Source organism: Psammomys obesus, unplaced genomic scaffold (genome assembly GCF_907164565.1).
Source record: "Psammomys obesus unplaced genomic scaffold, mPsaObe1.curated_primary_1811, whole genome shotgun sequence".
NCBI classification, from domain to species: domain Eukaryota; kingdom Metazoa; phylum Chordata; class Mammalia; order Rodentia; family Muridae; genus Psammomys; species Psammomys obesus.
The window spans coordinates 41,903,642-41,920,405 of record NW_026585644.1 but is presented as its reverse complement, the minus strand read 5'-3'; the positions used below and the strand labels follow the sequence as shown (position 1 = coordinate 41,920,405).

Below are 16,764 nucleotides of genomic sequence, written 5' to 3'. Positions count from 1 at the left end.
GATGACGGAAGGAAGGAAGGAAGGAAGGAAGGAAGGAAGGAAGGAAGGAAGGAAGGAAATATCTTAAAAGAGAAAGATACAGTCACATGGCCAGATTCTTGTCATCCTGTGTTATTTTGTTGAGCTATATACATCTGATATTAAAATCTTTTACTTCAAAAGTCTCTTGACATGGTCACTTCAAAGAGCAGCAGGATACTGCACACTAGTTACTGGGGAAAAGGCAACATAAAGTGGACTAGGAAAACTTAGAGTCACCTGCACTGTCAATGTTGCTGGGTCTCCCTCCAGTGCTAACCCTGACTCTTACTGCCTGTGGATATTAAACCAATCATACAGGTGCACACCACTCTGAGACATCTTTGGGAGTTCCAATTCCTTCCAGGATAACTCAGAGGACCCCAAATTTGGATTAGATTTGGTACTTCAGAATCTTACCTCAGTAAGAACACAGAGTATAAAGTCAAGAGGTGAAAGCCTGCTATACTTGTTTGCCCCAGATCTCACTGTGGTGTACCTTACACTCTGAAGACTGGGAACAGCTGTGACATTGACCTTGGGTGTCCTAGGGGCCCTCAGTCACTTGATAGAACACCAAGATAAATCCTGTGACAGCAGACTAGTCTACGAAGTCCTCTGTCTTTGTCCTTCACTCATTCAGTTGACAAACATTAACTGAATGTCGAGAGCAGAAAAGGAGCAAAGTCCTCACCTTCTTGGATTTATAGCTGGAGAGCACAGAGAGGCATTCGAACAAATGGCTTCTCAGCCTAGTGCCAGGTGGCAATAAAGGCTTTGAAGTGTAATCAGTGATACCAGGGCACTGAATTAGCCAGAGAGTTCCTCAAGGTAGCAAAGGAAGAGAAAACAGAGCGTGGTGGGTGGCACAGACCCCGGCACTCAAGAGACAGACAGTCAGGGTGAGAACAAGTCTGAGACCAGCCTGGTCTACAGTGAGTTCTAGGACAGCTAGGGAATGCAAGATCTGAGAGGAGCATACAAATGCAAATAGTAGGCAAAAATATTCCAGCACCAGGGAACAGGAAGAAACAAACAAATTAAAAGCTCTAAAGCAAGGCAGAACTGACTCTAAGTAGGAATATACACTTTAGAGTTATGAGGAAGAAATCTAAACTAAGATATAATCAACACGTTGAGAATACTAATAAAAACTCACAAGGCAAACACTTTGATGGGTTATATTTCTTATTAAGGATTCAGCTGCCATAGTCATGCTGGAGAAATGGAAAAAAAAATCTCTAATTGAGGGCCTCCTGCAAGGGAGGCCTGCTGGTGCACATTCCAAGCCACCCATGCGCTCCTTTGTGAAGAAGAGATTACGTTTTCATTTCTACCCGACGGATGACAAGACAGACCCAGGGAGGCTAAGACACTTGGCTGAGGACACACAATGAGTGGCTGAGCTGCCAACATCCACAATTTTCTCTCTAGTCTATGGAGCCAAAAGCTCAAGTTCCCTATTCAGCCTGTCCAGGACTTGTATGTTTAGTCCATGGCTATGTTTTTGCTCAAACACGCAATCCAACATGACTTTGAGATGGCAGGGAATGTGTGGTATTTGCTGAGTCCTCATCACCGCACGTGAGCTGTCCTGTTTCATTTGCTCTTAGCCACAGACACAGCACTGGACATGAAGCTTCCCTGCATACGGCGATATTCTGTCCTGGAAACTCCTATAACAAATGCACTACATGTGTCATCCCCATGCTTTTCAGTTTAGAGGCTGACTCCTTTAAAAGCTGCACTGGTGAATTCTTTTCATTCACATTCCATGATTTTATCATAACCTTTTTTGGCAGGCTTTGCTGTGAAGACTTGTTCTACACAATCATAACCCCAAGGGGGGAAAATTAGGCTTTTGTTGACACAGTCCCAGAAATACTTCATATTTCAGCTCCTTCAGAAACACCCACTGTACTTTCCCAGCTCTTTCTTTTACTCTGAAGTTGAGTTTTAATGGCAGTAAGACCTATGTAGAAGCCTTCCCTTGGTGGTTTATTAAAGATGCCAAATTAAAATATTTTCAGTTAACCTAACAGAATTCTCCTGCATCACAGGGCAACATAACTCAGACCAAACACAAAGACCAGTAAAGGATCTACACAACTGCAGTGTGTAATAGTTCAATTCAGTGGTTCTAAATCTTGGCTGCGTGTTAAAATCACTTACAAAGCTTTTAAAAACACCACTGTCTGGAAATCACCTCACACCAATTAGATCTGAATGCTGGGAAGGAGACGGGGCATGTGTATTTATTTCAACAGCTCCCAGGTGATTCCATTGTGTCATTCAGGATAAGAAACCCTCCCCTACTCCTTCAGCAAACTGAAAATCCTCACATGGGCATTCACTATGGCTACGGAGTTTGATTAAGGGAGTCTTCAAACATTCAAGACAAACCTTGGGTGCTAAAGGGCCAACCGGCCCTCCTAAATCTGGCCAGGTCAGAGCACCCTCTCATCTCTTTATTACCCTTCCATCCCTGTCTGTCTAGGGTCCCCTAGACCTCACAGCCTTCCTAACCCAGGATACCCAGCCCCTGGGTCAGCAGCTGCAGCACTGTCAAGATGCAGGGCTTGCTCGAAATGCATTAACTGAGAGTGTGGCATGGCAACGAGCCTCCCTGTGTACTTCAGCAGCAAGACATAGTGAAGTCTGAGATGGGCTAATCGGGGGTGGCGCTTTTCACTGACCCCAGGGCCAATACAACCAGCATTTCCTGGGCATTTGCTAGAAATGAAAATTCTGAGGTCCACATCTGATGTAAAGACTTAGAAACACTGGGAATGAGGGCAAAAACCTGGGTCTGAAAAACTCTACAAGGGATTCACTAGATTAATCACTCACCTCTTTGCCTCCTATCAGAACTGCATGGGCAACAAAAATCTGAAAGCTCAGAGCTCAAGTGTCCTCCTCCAATAACTCAAATTTTTCACCAAGGCAATGAAAATGAGTGCTCATGGTTGTTTGCAAGCACACCTGTGCCCAACCTTGTTCTACAATCTCAGGATATTCAAAACTGTCTTAGTTTTTAAAAAATAAGACCCACCAACCTTTTCTGAAATCTCCTTGGAAGAGATCAGAGTTACCTGCAAGGAGGTAAAACCTGTGATCAGCTTTAGATCGTAGGCAGTGGGCTTGGGTAACAGGGAAGAGCCAGACCCCAAATGTGAATTATATGCATTCGACTCAACTTTAAACACAGTTTACATGTGGCAGTAGAAGTCTGAGTCCAGAGAAACTTTATTGCATCATCTGTTAATTCATACCAAGAAAATATATTCGATTTACTGCCAGACAAATTTCCCATTCAAACAATTATAGTTACATATTCATAAACCATAATGAATTCCAAAATGTTACAATCTGTTTTTATAAAAATCTCTGGCAGTAAGATAGAGCCTAGAGATAGGTTAGAATAAAGGTACAAAGAACCAAAGATTGGTTTTAAAATGATTAGTTTTACCTAATAAAGCCACCTTCTGTAAATACCTCATCCCTGTCTGGGATAGGCTGGCTCCTCTCCTCCCCCACAAAGGAATTATTAGGTAGTAGGACGAATGACTGCTGAGAAAAGCCTAAATGAGCGAAATTCATAGTCAGTTCGGCAGCATCTTAAAAACACTCTTCCTAGCAGCTTGAAAATGTCAAGGAGGTGTAAACATTAGAGACTGAAGAGCTCTCCAGGATGGCTTCTACCAGGAGGCCACGTCCATTACGGAATACAAACAAAACCTCGAATTTGAGGCAGCATTCTGTGACTCTGGTTGCCTTCTACGCTTCAAGTCCCCAAGGACTGGAGGCTGTAACTCCGCTCTTTCTTACAGTGATGACACTGCTTTGAAGAGACTACAATAAAAACGCCAGATCTTGAATACGTGAGAAGGAAGGGTCTGGTGTTCCTCAACTGTAAAATGTAGGGCTGGAACTTGTGGGTGTCTTCAATGAACACACACCAGCCAGCCAGGCAGCTCCTAGGAGCATTTCGTACTCAATCAGGTTCCAGAGTGCGTGGCCTCAGCTCATTCAAGACAAATACATGCTTGCTGAATGAAAGGGGCAGGCAATCACATTCTTTCAGAATGACAGGATTCACTGTGAAGTTTTAGTTGTACAAGAGAAATGTGAAAACTCACGTATACACATGCACACATACATACACAGAGCATCAAATTGAAGGTATTATCAATAATATTATCATCAAGTTCCTGGGTCTCAGAGGTGATCTAAGAATTTACTTGCCTTGGGGAGTTCTTTAAACGATATTTTATGGTGACCTGAGACCTCCCGGGTTTTGTCAAGTGACATCATTTAAATGAAAAATTAAGTAGGAACCAAACAGCAGGAAAAAGGGACAGGTAGGGAGTGGCAGGGAACATGCTGTTGCTATTCTGTCCCCAATGACGACAGCAGCAGAAATAAGGAACAGCAGGCTGTTTAACTGTTCAACTGGTAGTTCTCACGAAGGTTCACACATGCTGGAAACAGCCATGTGGCTAAAATTATAAATAGATGTTTGGAAAAATATTTGGGCATTTTTTTCTGCCTCCTCCTCTCTTTCTCTTTTTAACTTCCACCTCACGGAAGATAATCTGTTTGTATGAACCATTTATTTGACACTGAACAGAGATTATGTTTAGCTACTTTTTAATCCATTTTTATACAGGAGTCAGTATAGCCAAAACAGCTTGAGAAGCAAGAATGGGGTTCAAATCTTGGTTCTCCATAACTAGCTGTGTATCTTCACCAAATGTTTCCAGGTGGGAGTTGTTAGGGTTGTTATCAGCAAGAAAAGGAGGCTACAAGAAGTTTCATGCTGAGTGCATCTCAGGGATCAGCAGTCAGCATCCTGATGTACCACTGCTAATTACTAGAATAGGCGCGCACGCACACACACACACACCACTCATAGTCCCTCTGCTACTCTATATAAATTACCCAGTTCAGAGCCTCAGAACACTCAGGTGTTAAGACAAGAAATCTTATTCTACAAGACTGACTTGAAGAGTAGAAGAATATATATTATTTCATATTCTGTAGAACATAATATCTACATATATGCTCTAGAACAGTGGTTCTCAACTCACGGTGTCATAACCCCTCTGGGGGTTGAATGATCCTTTCAGAGGGGTCGCTTAAGACCATTGGAAAACACAGATATTTACATCACGATTCATAACAGTAGCAAAACTACAGTTATAGATCAGCAACAAAAACAATTTTATGGTTGGGGTCATCTCAGCATGGGGAACTGTGTTGAAGGGTCACAGCACTGGGAAAGATGAGAACCAAAGCTGTAGAGTCCTTGTGCCGTTTCCTCAGCTGTGTTGAATCTGATGCCTAATAGGATAACTCAGAAGACAGACCTGGTCATTAAAGGTACTATTATTGATGAGGTTAAGGTTGATTACGAAGCAAAGACTCAACCGTTCCTATATAGTGCAGAATGTCTTGGTCATCTTGGCAAGCCAAATGCTTCTACTGTTTTATCCATTCCTTTAAAATTGATTAATTTGAGGGAAGTGTGTGGAGAAGGAAGAGCCTCATACAGGTAGTCCACTGAAGTTTCTTCACCAGCTACTTCTACATACCTACATAATTGTACATTCTGGGTATGCCGAAACGCCCTGCTTACAAAGATAAATTGATGAGTAGGCATATGACGACACCAAGCACTTCTAATAATGAGGAAAGGCTGGCCATTTTTTATACGGACACGGGTGATCCCGGCCTTCTAACACAACCTCACTCATGCTTCATGACTCTCGAAAGACTTTTCCACCCTTCTGAAATGTTTCTTCAGCTCCAGCACACACTTCCTAATCAGACTGGCACTTGGGGCAAGCCCCTGAGCGGGCCCCACATTTCTATGGCATCTTTGTGTCCTTTGTGTACCCGCTAGGTAGACGCTGGTCCACAGCGACCGCCAAGAGGGCACCGGGGACTACAAATATGCGGGCTGCAGCTGAGCAAAGGGATGTGTTGACTTTCCACCCTGAACTACAACTTGACCTGGAGCAAAAACAAAAATACAGTGATGTGTATTTTTTTTTCCCAGAAATGATAATTATAGTACTCCAAACTTCAACTACCAAAATGGAAAAGGCATGTCAAAAATAATTTATTAAATGGGACACTTATATTCATGGTAGCCCTTACATGGAAGTTATACATTTCCCCCCTCTTTGTACCCATTAAAAGGCTGGGCTCCAGGCTCAAAGCTGTCTTTCAGAGTGGGGGGGGGAGGGGCTGAGTCTGGGGCTAGCCCTCTAATTCATTATAGTTAGTATGTTTTTTTAACATCCTTTTCCACTGAAAACATACCAATGACTTGAGAAGCCTTCTGATTAACCTGATTAACCCATCTAAGGAGTGTGAAGCCTGAAACACTCCTAGTTCCAAACAGAGAAGGTGTGGTGCCCGGAGCCCTCCGAGACCAAGTACCCTGGTCTATTTTAACTCGTCCTTGCTTGGCCCTTCAGTTTTAGCCAACCTCCTCCTGAACTTAGGACTCTAATTGGGGTACACGGTCTATAACTATCACTTTGCTGGTTTCTAGCACTGACAGGTTCTCACCCTGCAGTAATACCAAAAGGCCTTCTGAAGCAGAGACTGCTGAATCTCAGCTCCATTGCAGACCAAACCCATCAGAGTCACAGGGACTGGAGAAGGACTGTGGCTAACGGATTTGCAGGCTCCCTTGTGGCTGACCAGGTACTGTGCTTGAGTGGACCTGCCAGAAGACATCAGCCTCTCAGAAGCTATCTTCCTCCCTCTTAGGGAAAGTACTAGCTTGGTCTTGCCTGCCCACCTGCCTGCCTCTCCAACTGCTGTAGAGTGGAACTGGCTCCAGATAGTAACGGACATGCTTGAAGGACTGAAGAGAGGTCCCATCCCACTGGATACTCTTCTAAATCGAACAGCATCCCACATTCTTCCTGACGTTATCCATCCTAGAGAGAAACAGTACAGATGGCAAACTGGCTTTCCACCTCACGGCTGCTTCAGAGCAGGTGACTCTTCAATGTGTCAAAGGACAAAAGAAACTAAGGTTGACAAATTCACACTTCAATAGGTGGGAATTTCTATTAATCTGCCAGGGCCTAGGCACTGAAAATTTACTTCACAAATGTCATGAGAAACTAGTTCCAAAAAGTGCTAGAAATCTAAATTCCTTTTATCTTTTTGCTTCTCAACCTCTACTGTGTAGTCCTGGTCCATATGGCATTCCAAACAGTAGCAATGGTGAAAGAGAAAGACATCATTTTAGGTAGCAAGATTTTAAAAGTTCTTACATAATTATCTTTATAGACCAGTACTTTGGCACACGTCCTCACCTACTTGCAAAAGAGTGTGGGGAATGTAGTCTTTATTCTGGGTGGTCAAATCTCTAGTTACAATCTTTCATTTCTATTAAGAAAACGAGAATGTGTATATGGATCCCAGTAGGGTCAACCAGGTCTCCTGGCAACAAGTCCGAACAAAAATTTATCATTTGGACAGTGGATGTATCTTGTCCTTTCTGTTTGTTTGTTTCGAGGCTGGGTCTCACTATGTAGCCCTGGCTGTCCTGGAACTCACTATGTAGAACAGTCTGGTCTTGAACTCACAGAAATCTGCCTGCCCTGCCTGCCTAGGGCTGGGAGTAAAGCCTGCACCACTACATCAGGCTTATCTTTGCTTTTAAGAGCAGAAGTAAACAAATCATTTTGAAGAATTACTGGAGAAACACTCAAAATGAACATAAGCTCTCCACTTATCTGGTAAAGGTACTTCAAGATCCAGTTTCTCTCGCTAACTTTAAAATCCTTGATAACCAACTACCATGGAAGATGCCACAGTAAGTTTAACAAAATGATGATAAACAGGAAAGCCTTGTCATTGGTGGATCTTATCTTTTTAAATACTCTAGAAGTCAGGATTTAACAAATCAAGTTAATCCTATGATTAAAGTATGAAAAAAGTGCACTGGAGATATAAAAATTTAATTATGGGACAGTGGACGAATTAATACATTTATTTGTGAATAAAGATGGGGGATGGTTCTGTCCTCAGGACTTCACTGCTAAAATTAAACTATTCTTCGTCAGGAATTCATAATATTTATGAAGAAAACAGTGGCTTAGAAAAGTCAGTGACATACGAAACGTCACTCAGCTAATGGCCTAGAGCCAAGTCCCCCAGGGAATCCTGTACCGATTCCTACCAAGACAGTCATTCATCACCACACTAAGCTCCTTGGACTTCAGTCTGTAGTTAGCACCGTCCCCAACAGTTACTCAAATCTCTCATACAATACTCAAGACCACTTAGAATCTAGATTAAACACGATGGTTAAAGCTCCGTTATCACCAAGCCAGATAAACACACAAACCTTTCTAAACGTAGTGTGGCTGGGGAAAGGCCTAGGCATGGCCAGGTGTGGCACAGAAGCTGACAGTGGCCCACACAACATCTGATATATGCTGAGCCTCATCCCTGAGGCTGATGAACACAAAGGGCAGGCAGGCCTGATGAGATGGCACTCTGGGATGATCTTTCCTGAGACTCAAGCCCAAAGGGGACATTTCCAACGAAGAAGGTCTGTGGCTTCCACACCGCAGAACTTTCTCTGCAGCTACCTAATTCCCAGAGTGTTTAGAGCTCCGGTTTGTCTCCTAACCCCTTCAGAACGGAAAGCCTGGGGAGAGTCAAATGGAAACTATGACTTCATGAGCTGATATGACTACTTGAGGTTCTTCAGAATTCAAGATGGCAGAAGGAACTCACAAGAGCCAGGGGTCTGCCCTGAGGTCTTGGCTTGGTGTGGGCCCCATCTCTAAAAGCATTTCTATGTGCAGAGCCCCGTCCTGCTGCTCCTGCCTCCTCGGAGTCAGGCAGCACTGCCCTCATATTGTTGTGCGCTTGGATTTTGTGGTCAGCCCATGGTCATCTCCTAGAGAGGGCTCAAAGTCTATCCTGACACTAAGCAAATGCTTATCAGATACAAACTATGTCATATCATATAAAGACTATCATATGCTCTGTGCATATTTCTGGCCTAGTAAATGAGGGAGACAAAGGCAGCCTTCCTCTTCTGTATGCTATCCCCTGGTCTGTTCTTTCTTTTCCTACTACTTCTATCCCCTTTATATGCACGTGCACTCCTTCTCAGGGATATCATATTTTAAAATTTAGGTTTACTGTCAAGTCTGTCTATCCTTTGTCCCTGACTTAACTGTTAACAGAAAAATCTGCTTTCAAGGGGGAAAGAACCATAGAGATAGGTCTTGGAGAAAAGAGAAGTAGAAGAGGAGAGAGGGAGGAAACAGGAGGAGAAGCAAGGAGATAGAGGAAGAGGAGGACCAGGGAGGAAGAAAGAAGAGGAGGAATAGGAGGCATGGAGAGGGATTCAGGCAAGGGAGGAGATAATCCCAGAGGTTTTCTTTGTGGTGCAGTGACGTGTGAATTTCTACTCTAAGTGGTTTTTAATAACCGACTTATAAGCTGCCTTTCCTCCCTGACTCAGTGCCCACTGTCAAGAGCTCCAGGATTTACACTGCAATTTTTCTTACTCCTGGTTCTGCTTGGAGAGGGCAGTTTTCAGTCTTCCCCATGCAAGATGCTTCCTCCTTGGTGGATAACAGAATCTCATTGTCCAGACACTCTTTTTGAAAAACATGCATAATGTTTGATACACATAACTCTCAGCGTATACTGTGGATGGGATTTTACCTGACCTCAAAGGCTTACAAGAGATTTGAGACCTGTCAACAGGCCCTGAGGACTAATGGTTGAAGTCAAAACAGTTCATGTGATTGCTGGGTGTCTGAATAAGCAATGACAATATAGGAGACTCCAGATTTCAAAAAAAGGGGATCTCTCGTGATTATTTTATAAATGGCCTGATTGATGCACCACACCACAGACTACAGCTGCCCCAAAGAGTGCGATTTGGTTCTGGCCAGAGTGTTCTGCAAGCATTTTGAGAAACTACTCTTCTTGGTTTGTTATACATATATTTCAGTGACTCAAGCTACTGGCAAACACGAGCATAACAGTATTTTAATCAGTCCCAGGCTTGAGTTTTCAGATTAGACAAACAAGCAAATAAACAAGAAAACACGTCCCTTTCTAGGATCTCGTTATTCCTCTTCACCCACAGCGTCCGCTCTCCATGCTGTCTATTTCATCAAGAAAAACCTTTGACCAGTTCGTGACTTCCTTCATATGTGATAATGAGCTAAAAACAATTGCGCTGTTGGCTTGTCACTGGGTAAACGCTCCACTCCTGCACAGCTGCCTTTGGAGCACATCTGATTCAAATTACAAATCACTACACGCTATGGATCTCCTGGGTCACTGTGTCAGGAATAACTGAATTTGTGAGTGCTAAATCAATGAACGGCAAGGGTCCACTGTGCTGCTTTCTGTGCAATAAATTTTGAATAAATCACGGTTGTTCATCTATTGTCATAACCTACCGTCTAACTACAATACCCACCCAGCCAATTAAGAATGCAACCAGAAGACTCCACCTCATCAGGGGAGAATGTTGGCTCTAATACTGTATCACTAGTAAGCCTCCTTTAAAAATTATTATCGCATTTATTTATGCTGGATGTGTGGGTGCATGCCAGGGCAAGCCTGACGAGGTCAGAGGACAACCTGAGGGAGTTGGTTTTCTCCTTCCACCCTGTCTGTTCCCGAGATTGATGGCAGACTTCCTTACCAGCAGAGCTATCTCACAGCCATAAGTGTTTTGAGTTAGAGATGGATTATCAACTAGCAATGCCAAGGGCACTTGGGTACTTAATTATTAATTATATCATTGTAAAGAAATAAAATTATTAAGAAAGAAAATGGTCTTTTATATTGAAAAATAACTTACAAGACTAACCGTATGTCTAATCAGGACTAATTACAAATAATAAATCCAAGATTAACCTCCCGAAATTACATGTAAAGCTAATCAAGTTGTTCATGTAAGTTAAGAGTAATGGATAAATCAAGCATTTGCCTTTCTCAGTGTTTGTAACTCAATAGTTTATGGAAACTGCCCAAAGCTATTCTCCTGACACTTTCTGAATGAGTTTCTCTAGCAGTTATAGTTTCACTGTTTCATCCATCCCCTAGCTGACATATTTTGAGGCCAGAACCACAATTACGGGCTTAGGTGTGCTCTCAGCCAGCATTACTCACCCACACTCATCCTGCTGGCCAGACAATCAGCCCACCAAACATTTATTGAGCACTGAAGACATTCTATCTAGGTACTGTGAGGGATCTAAAGATACAAAACGGAACATACATGGTCCCTAACCTCAAGAACCTGTTGGTCATTATCAAGCAAGTGCCATTTCTCCTGCAAAATACCTCTTCATTTCTGTCTGCATCAAAGTCTAACTTCTCCCTCCAGCTCCTTCTCACTGACTCTGCAATTTGTCTATTTTAAAATGCACATATCACACCATTATAGCTACATCATGGAAACCCACGATTAAATGGATGTATTTCCATGAAGCTGGGACCTATAAGCTGAGTCTTATAGGATCTGTGTTTGATACTTAACGTCTAGATGTTAGCCTGTAGAGCATAGCAGGGAACTAACCAGCTGCTATTGCCCTTACAACTCTCCCTCTCACCCCCCTCTCTAGGTTCCATTGTTTATTCGCCTGCCTGGCTAGCTCTTTCCACAAATAACCGAGGGCCTGATGGCACTGAGCACTGAGAGCCAGGATAACATTTCCTAGCCTCAGCTTCCAAGAAAGGTCTCAATTCTCATTCTCTGTGTCTGTCACTGTCACTCACTTGTGCACTGTTTCTCTCTCTCTCTCTCTCTCTCTCTCTCTCTCTCTCTCTCTCGTGTGTATGTACACAATGTATGGGAAAACACATGTGCATTTCAGGTACGTGGAAGTCAGAGGACAACGTGACGTTGGCCCTCGGCCTTCCATCTTGTGTGAGAAAGGACCTCTTGTTCACTGCTGTGTAAGCCAGAATAGCTGGCCTGGGACCTTCTGGGGACTCTGCTATCTCCCTCTATCCCACTGTGGGAGCTCTGCGATTAAGGATGCACGCATGCCGCCATGCCCGGGTTTATGTGGGTTCTGGGGGATCTGAACTTAGGTCCATTTAAACCACTCCCATCTCCCCCGGCCTATGAGAAGTTTCTTATAGTAACACCTGACCTGGAAATAACTACTAATAGTTGTAATTATCACTAACTGTTGACTTCCAAATATTTAGAAAAAGCTAGGGATCTTTTTGTATCATAGAACCACAGCAATAATATAAACTCTAAAGAATTGAATGATGCAAAGGGGGGAAAAGATTCCCCTAACTTACTACAATGACCAGACAGCATCAGCCTAAAGCACTGAAAACGCATGCTAAGTTCACTATACAACAGCCTTGCTAAGTCTGGACTCATAAACAGCTGGGTACTTACTTGTTGGTACTCTCTTACTCTAGAAACCTCTCCACACAATGAGTTGAACATTACAACAGCATTGTACTGCAACCATACTGACTTTGCCAACAAAGGAATGTTATAAAATTGACACAAGGCTTAACCGGCAAAGGAGAGGGTGTGTCTCAAATATAATTGGCTCTATGTGGGTTTCCTGGTCCGTTGTGGTTATTTTAAATAGTTAAGAGCTTGTTCTACCCGCGTCCGATGGGACTGTGTGGCGTAAGAAGAATGGGATGCTATTTAAATGGTGTCTAGCTTGTCACTATCTACCTCAAACACAATGAAATGTTCACAAATTAGTTCTGCAAACAAACTGCCTGGACTCGGCCATCACTTCAGAAGCGCCACCCAGTGCACTTAAGTGAATTCTCATGTGTCTACAATCCTGACTTAAACTAGTGGTTCTCACAGAGTGAGAAGACCCCAGAATGAAAACAACCCCCTTCTTCCCCATACGCCCGATATCTTGTTTCCACATCTATTCCTATATGTTTACAGCTGGGCAGAAAGAAGATAGGCAGGCTTTGGAGGGATACGTTCCCAGTTTTTGGTCTGATTTGTCTAGGGAGACCCTGGAAGCATGACAATGGGCTGTAGCCTAAATCACAAATGTTAGCTTCAGAAGCTACTCCACCTCAGCAGTGACAGGCCCTGTAACAACCACTCCCAAAGCATGGCACTGGGCATATGAGAGCATTACAGAAACACAGTGGGCACCACTAAACTTGGGTCCCCTAATTCTTCAAACTGTCATCTTTTTTTCTCTCTCTTCCTCCTTTTTTTCTTTTTTGTTTGTTTGTTTTTTTGAGACAGGGTTTCTCTGTGTAGCCTTGGGTGTCCCAGACTAGACCAGGGTGACTTCAACTCACAGAGACCCACCTGCCTCTGCCTCCCCGGGTGCTGGGATTACAGGCCACTTCCACCCTCTGTGAAGCTGACTTCTACCACGTAGCTCTACAAACATTCATCTCAGGAAAACCTTGTCATCATAAACACCGCCTACAATAATGCCCAGGCTCCCATGATGCTCCTCCTTCTTGCAGTGGCGAACTGACTAGCTAAATGACTGGTGTGACTGAAGAGATAAGTGGTGAAGTAACTACACACTCAACACGGGCACAACACAGCTACCAGAGCCCAGCGGTCTTGAACACTGAGGATTCTGATCAGCACTTGAATTATGCAGGGTAAAAACGTTTACCTTTCCAGCTTCTATTAATAGGAACATCTAAATGGAACAAGCCTATGGCCTGCCTCGCACCAGTGTTCCACTAACATCCACATTAAAGGCTGAGTGATTAAAGTACTCTGAAGGTATTTTTGAATCAAATGATATTAATGACATAACATGCAATACCAACCTAAAGGGACAAAGAAGCATCATAGAATTTCTGCATTCAAACCACACCATCCCCCAGTTGCCTTGGGGAGGCTTACGGTTATAACCTCCTGCCACCTCCCAACTCTAACACCTCCTTTGACATTTTCTTTTACGGTAGTTCATGAGGTATACAATAGAAACCACTCAGGGTGCCTAACAGTTTGAACTTACGTCTCAGCAAAAAATACTGTTCCCTAAAGTGCTTACCCATGTTATTAGGCAGCTATGACTCCATATGCCTTCTGGCCATTTCCCAAAGTAAAAGAATCCAGCTTCCAAAGGCATTCAGAAGAGAAGTGCTACAAATACCGTCAACCACTGTAGCCGATTAAAATCAGAAAAAGGAGGGGACAGAGAGGGAGGAGGGAGTGCGTGAAGCAGGGCAGCCTCCTGGCCATAGTCTCCATCAGCCAGAGTCCAGACTTTGCATATCCCCTCAAGACTGGTCCCCAGAGTGCTGCCACTGAGTCAGCAGAAAGGCAGAGTTTTTATGAAAAGTAGGTAATTTGGAAATTTGGGCGAATGTCTCTGAGTGGGACTATGTGACTCTGGCCCCTCCTTTCTCTGCTTCCTGGCCATGAGAGGAGCCACCCTGTTCCACCATCCAGTGGGGCATGATAAACTAACATGGACACAGGGGCAACCAATCACAAACTGGGAGGAACAAAGCTCTCCGTCAACCCTTTTCTCTTTATAAGCTGATGCTCGCAGTAACTGCTGCAGTGGTGGAAAGCTAACAGAGTGCCTGAGAATCTCAATGCGATGCAGACTTTATATTTATTATGCCAGTCATTTAATCCCCACTCCCTGAGGAACTAGGGAGTCTTCCTTACAATTCCATTGAAATATTAGTGCCTTCTTGTTGACTCACAGGGGAAAAAAAAAGGCCTAAATATGAAAATTAAAAATATGATACACTTCTAGTCATCTTAAGACCACACAAACGATTAACAAAAAATCGTTTTCTTTATTTTTTTATTTTAAAAAAATAAATTCATCAAGAAGCATATTTGCTTCCTAAGGGCAAACTATTTCAAAATAGTTATTAGCCAAAGTAAATAAACATTTAAACAACACTACTTATTAATCTTTTCACCAATGTCCAAATACTTCTTCACAGTACAACTTAAATGCATAATTTTTTCCAAAAGGAATTTAATTAGGAAAAACAAACCATGACGGCATGACAGCCAGATATTTAAGTTTACATTTTAAAAAATTCTTTGGAAAACAGCTCTGTATTAGTTTTACAGGGTTAAGAATATAAGCACTGCCATTAAATGAGTGATTATGATTTTGGCTTTAATAGATGCTATGTGGTTCCAAGAATCAGAAGATTGTATGGAAACACTAGCTTTTATAATGTCATGCCAATAACAGTTCCTCTTAGTAGATCACTTAGTATTTCTCAGCTTCTGACACCAGGCTTCAGAGGCTTCCAGATCTGGAGTGGCCTCTATGGGGGTGGAGAAGAAAGGACACAGACAGGAGAGATACAAGTTGGGAAACACACTTTCATCAACTCCATCATTTTCCCTTGTAACTTCTGAGTGCCACAGGGGTTGTCTTAGTTAGGGTTTCTGTTGCTGTGATGAACACCAGGAGTAGAAAGCACCTCAGGAACGAAAGGATTTATTTCATCTTATGATCTGTAGTTCATGACCCAGGGAAGTCCGGGTAGGGACTCCAGGCGGAAACCGATGCAGAGGAATGCTGCTTAGATGCCTTGTTCTTCCTGGCTTGCTCAGCCTGCCATCCTCAGGGAGCACACAGGAGTTCTGGCCCAGGGGTGGCACTGCCCACTGAACTGTGCCTTAACACAGCAACCATCAAACAAGATGCTCCATGGCTTGTCCACGGACCAGTCTAATGAGAACATTTTTCAGAACTGAGGTTCCTGCTTCCAAAATGACTCAAGCTTGTGTCAGGGTGCAGACTTCCCTGGCTCTGATCAAACAGCTGGGCACCAGACACACACATACTTGGAAATAACCTAGCAAATCAAATTTCTCCAAGGATATTTCAGACCCCGTACTGCAAGAAGAAAGGGTCTTGGCTATACTTTAGCCCCCGACCATGAGCGCTCTGCCTGCAATCATTATATTGTGATGGTCCGAATGCTGAAGCAACAAGAAGGGAACAGAACTGGTCATAGGCATGGGATCTAGGGCAGGGTTGAGGGGATGGTCTTTACCTTGTCCAGGCTACAAACTTTTCATTTCAAGTTCCTCCACCCCTTGAAATTACTCCACAGGGTTCTATAAATAAAATAACCCACATAACGTGCCCTCTGACTTCTGGCAGGTGGTTAAGTATGCTGTAGATGTTAGTTATTATTATAACATTTGCAACCTCAGAGGTGAGATTTTTTTTTACTTACTCATTTTCAAAATGTGTGTACTACAGTGCTGGGCATCTAACCCAGAGCCTCATGAATGCTAACGAAGTCATCTACCACAGAGCTATTCCTTCAGTGGATGATTTATTTTTAAACAAATGAACAAAAGTAATATGGTTTGCCAGCAGGCAAGGACATTTCAATCATAGAAAGCTCTAGGAGAGAAGATAAGGGATGTAGGAAAAAGTCAGGGGGGGAGGGGATGGGGGAGAGGAAGAGGATAAATATGTGCATCAGCAGCTCAGACACATAGGAAATACTAAGCCAAAGAGGAAGCAAAAATAGAAGTGATGGACTGTTTAAACGAAGGGGCAGAGAACTGAAAGGGATTAGCATTACACAGAGTCAACAGAAAGATGAAACAACTGGGCCCTAACACCACTAATTTGGTATTAAAATTAAATTATCAACTACTTTTTAAAAATGTTTTACTTTTTGTATATGTGTATGCCGTGTGTATGCCGTGTGTGTGTGTGTGTGTGTGTGTGTGTGTGTGTGTGTGTGTGTGTG

At 43.1% G+C, this 16,764-nt stretch overlaps 1 protein-coding gene across 5 annotated transcripts in view; it reads right to left on the bottom strand.

Moving 5' to 3' along the window:
- Positions 1-16,764, bottom strand: part of Crim1 (cysteine rich transmembrane BMP regulator 1) — a 179,188-nt gene that overhangs the window by 102,874 nt on the left and 59,550 nt on the right. The window lies entirely within an intron of this gene.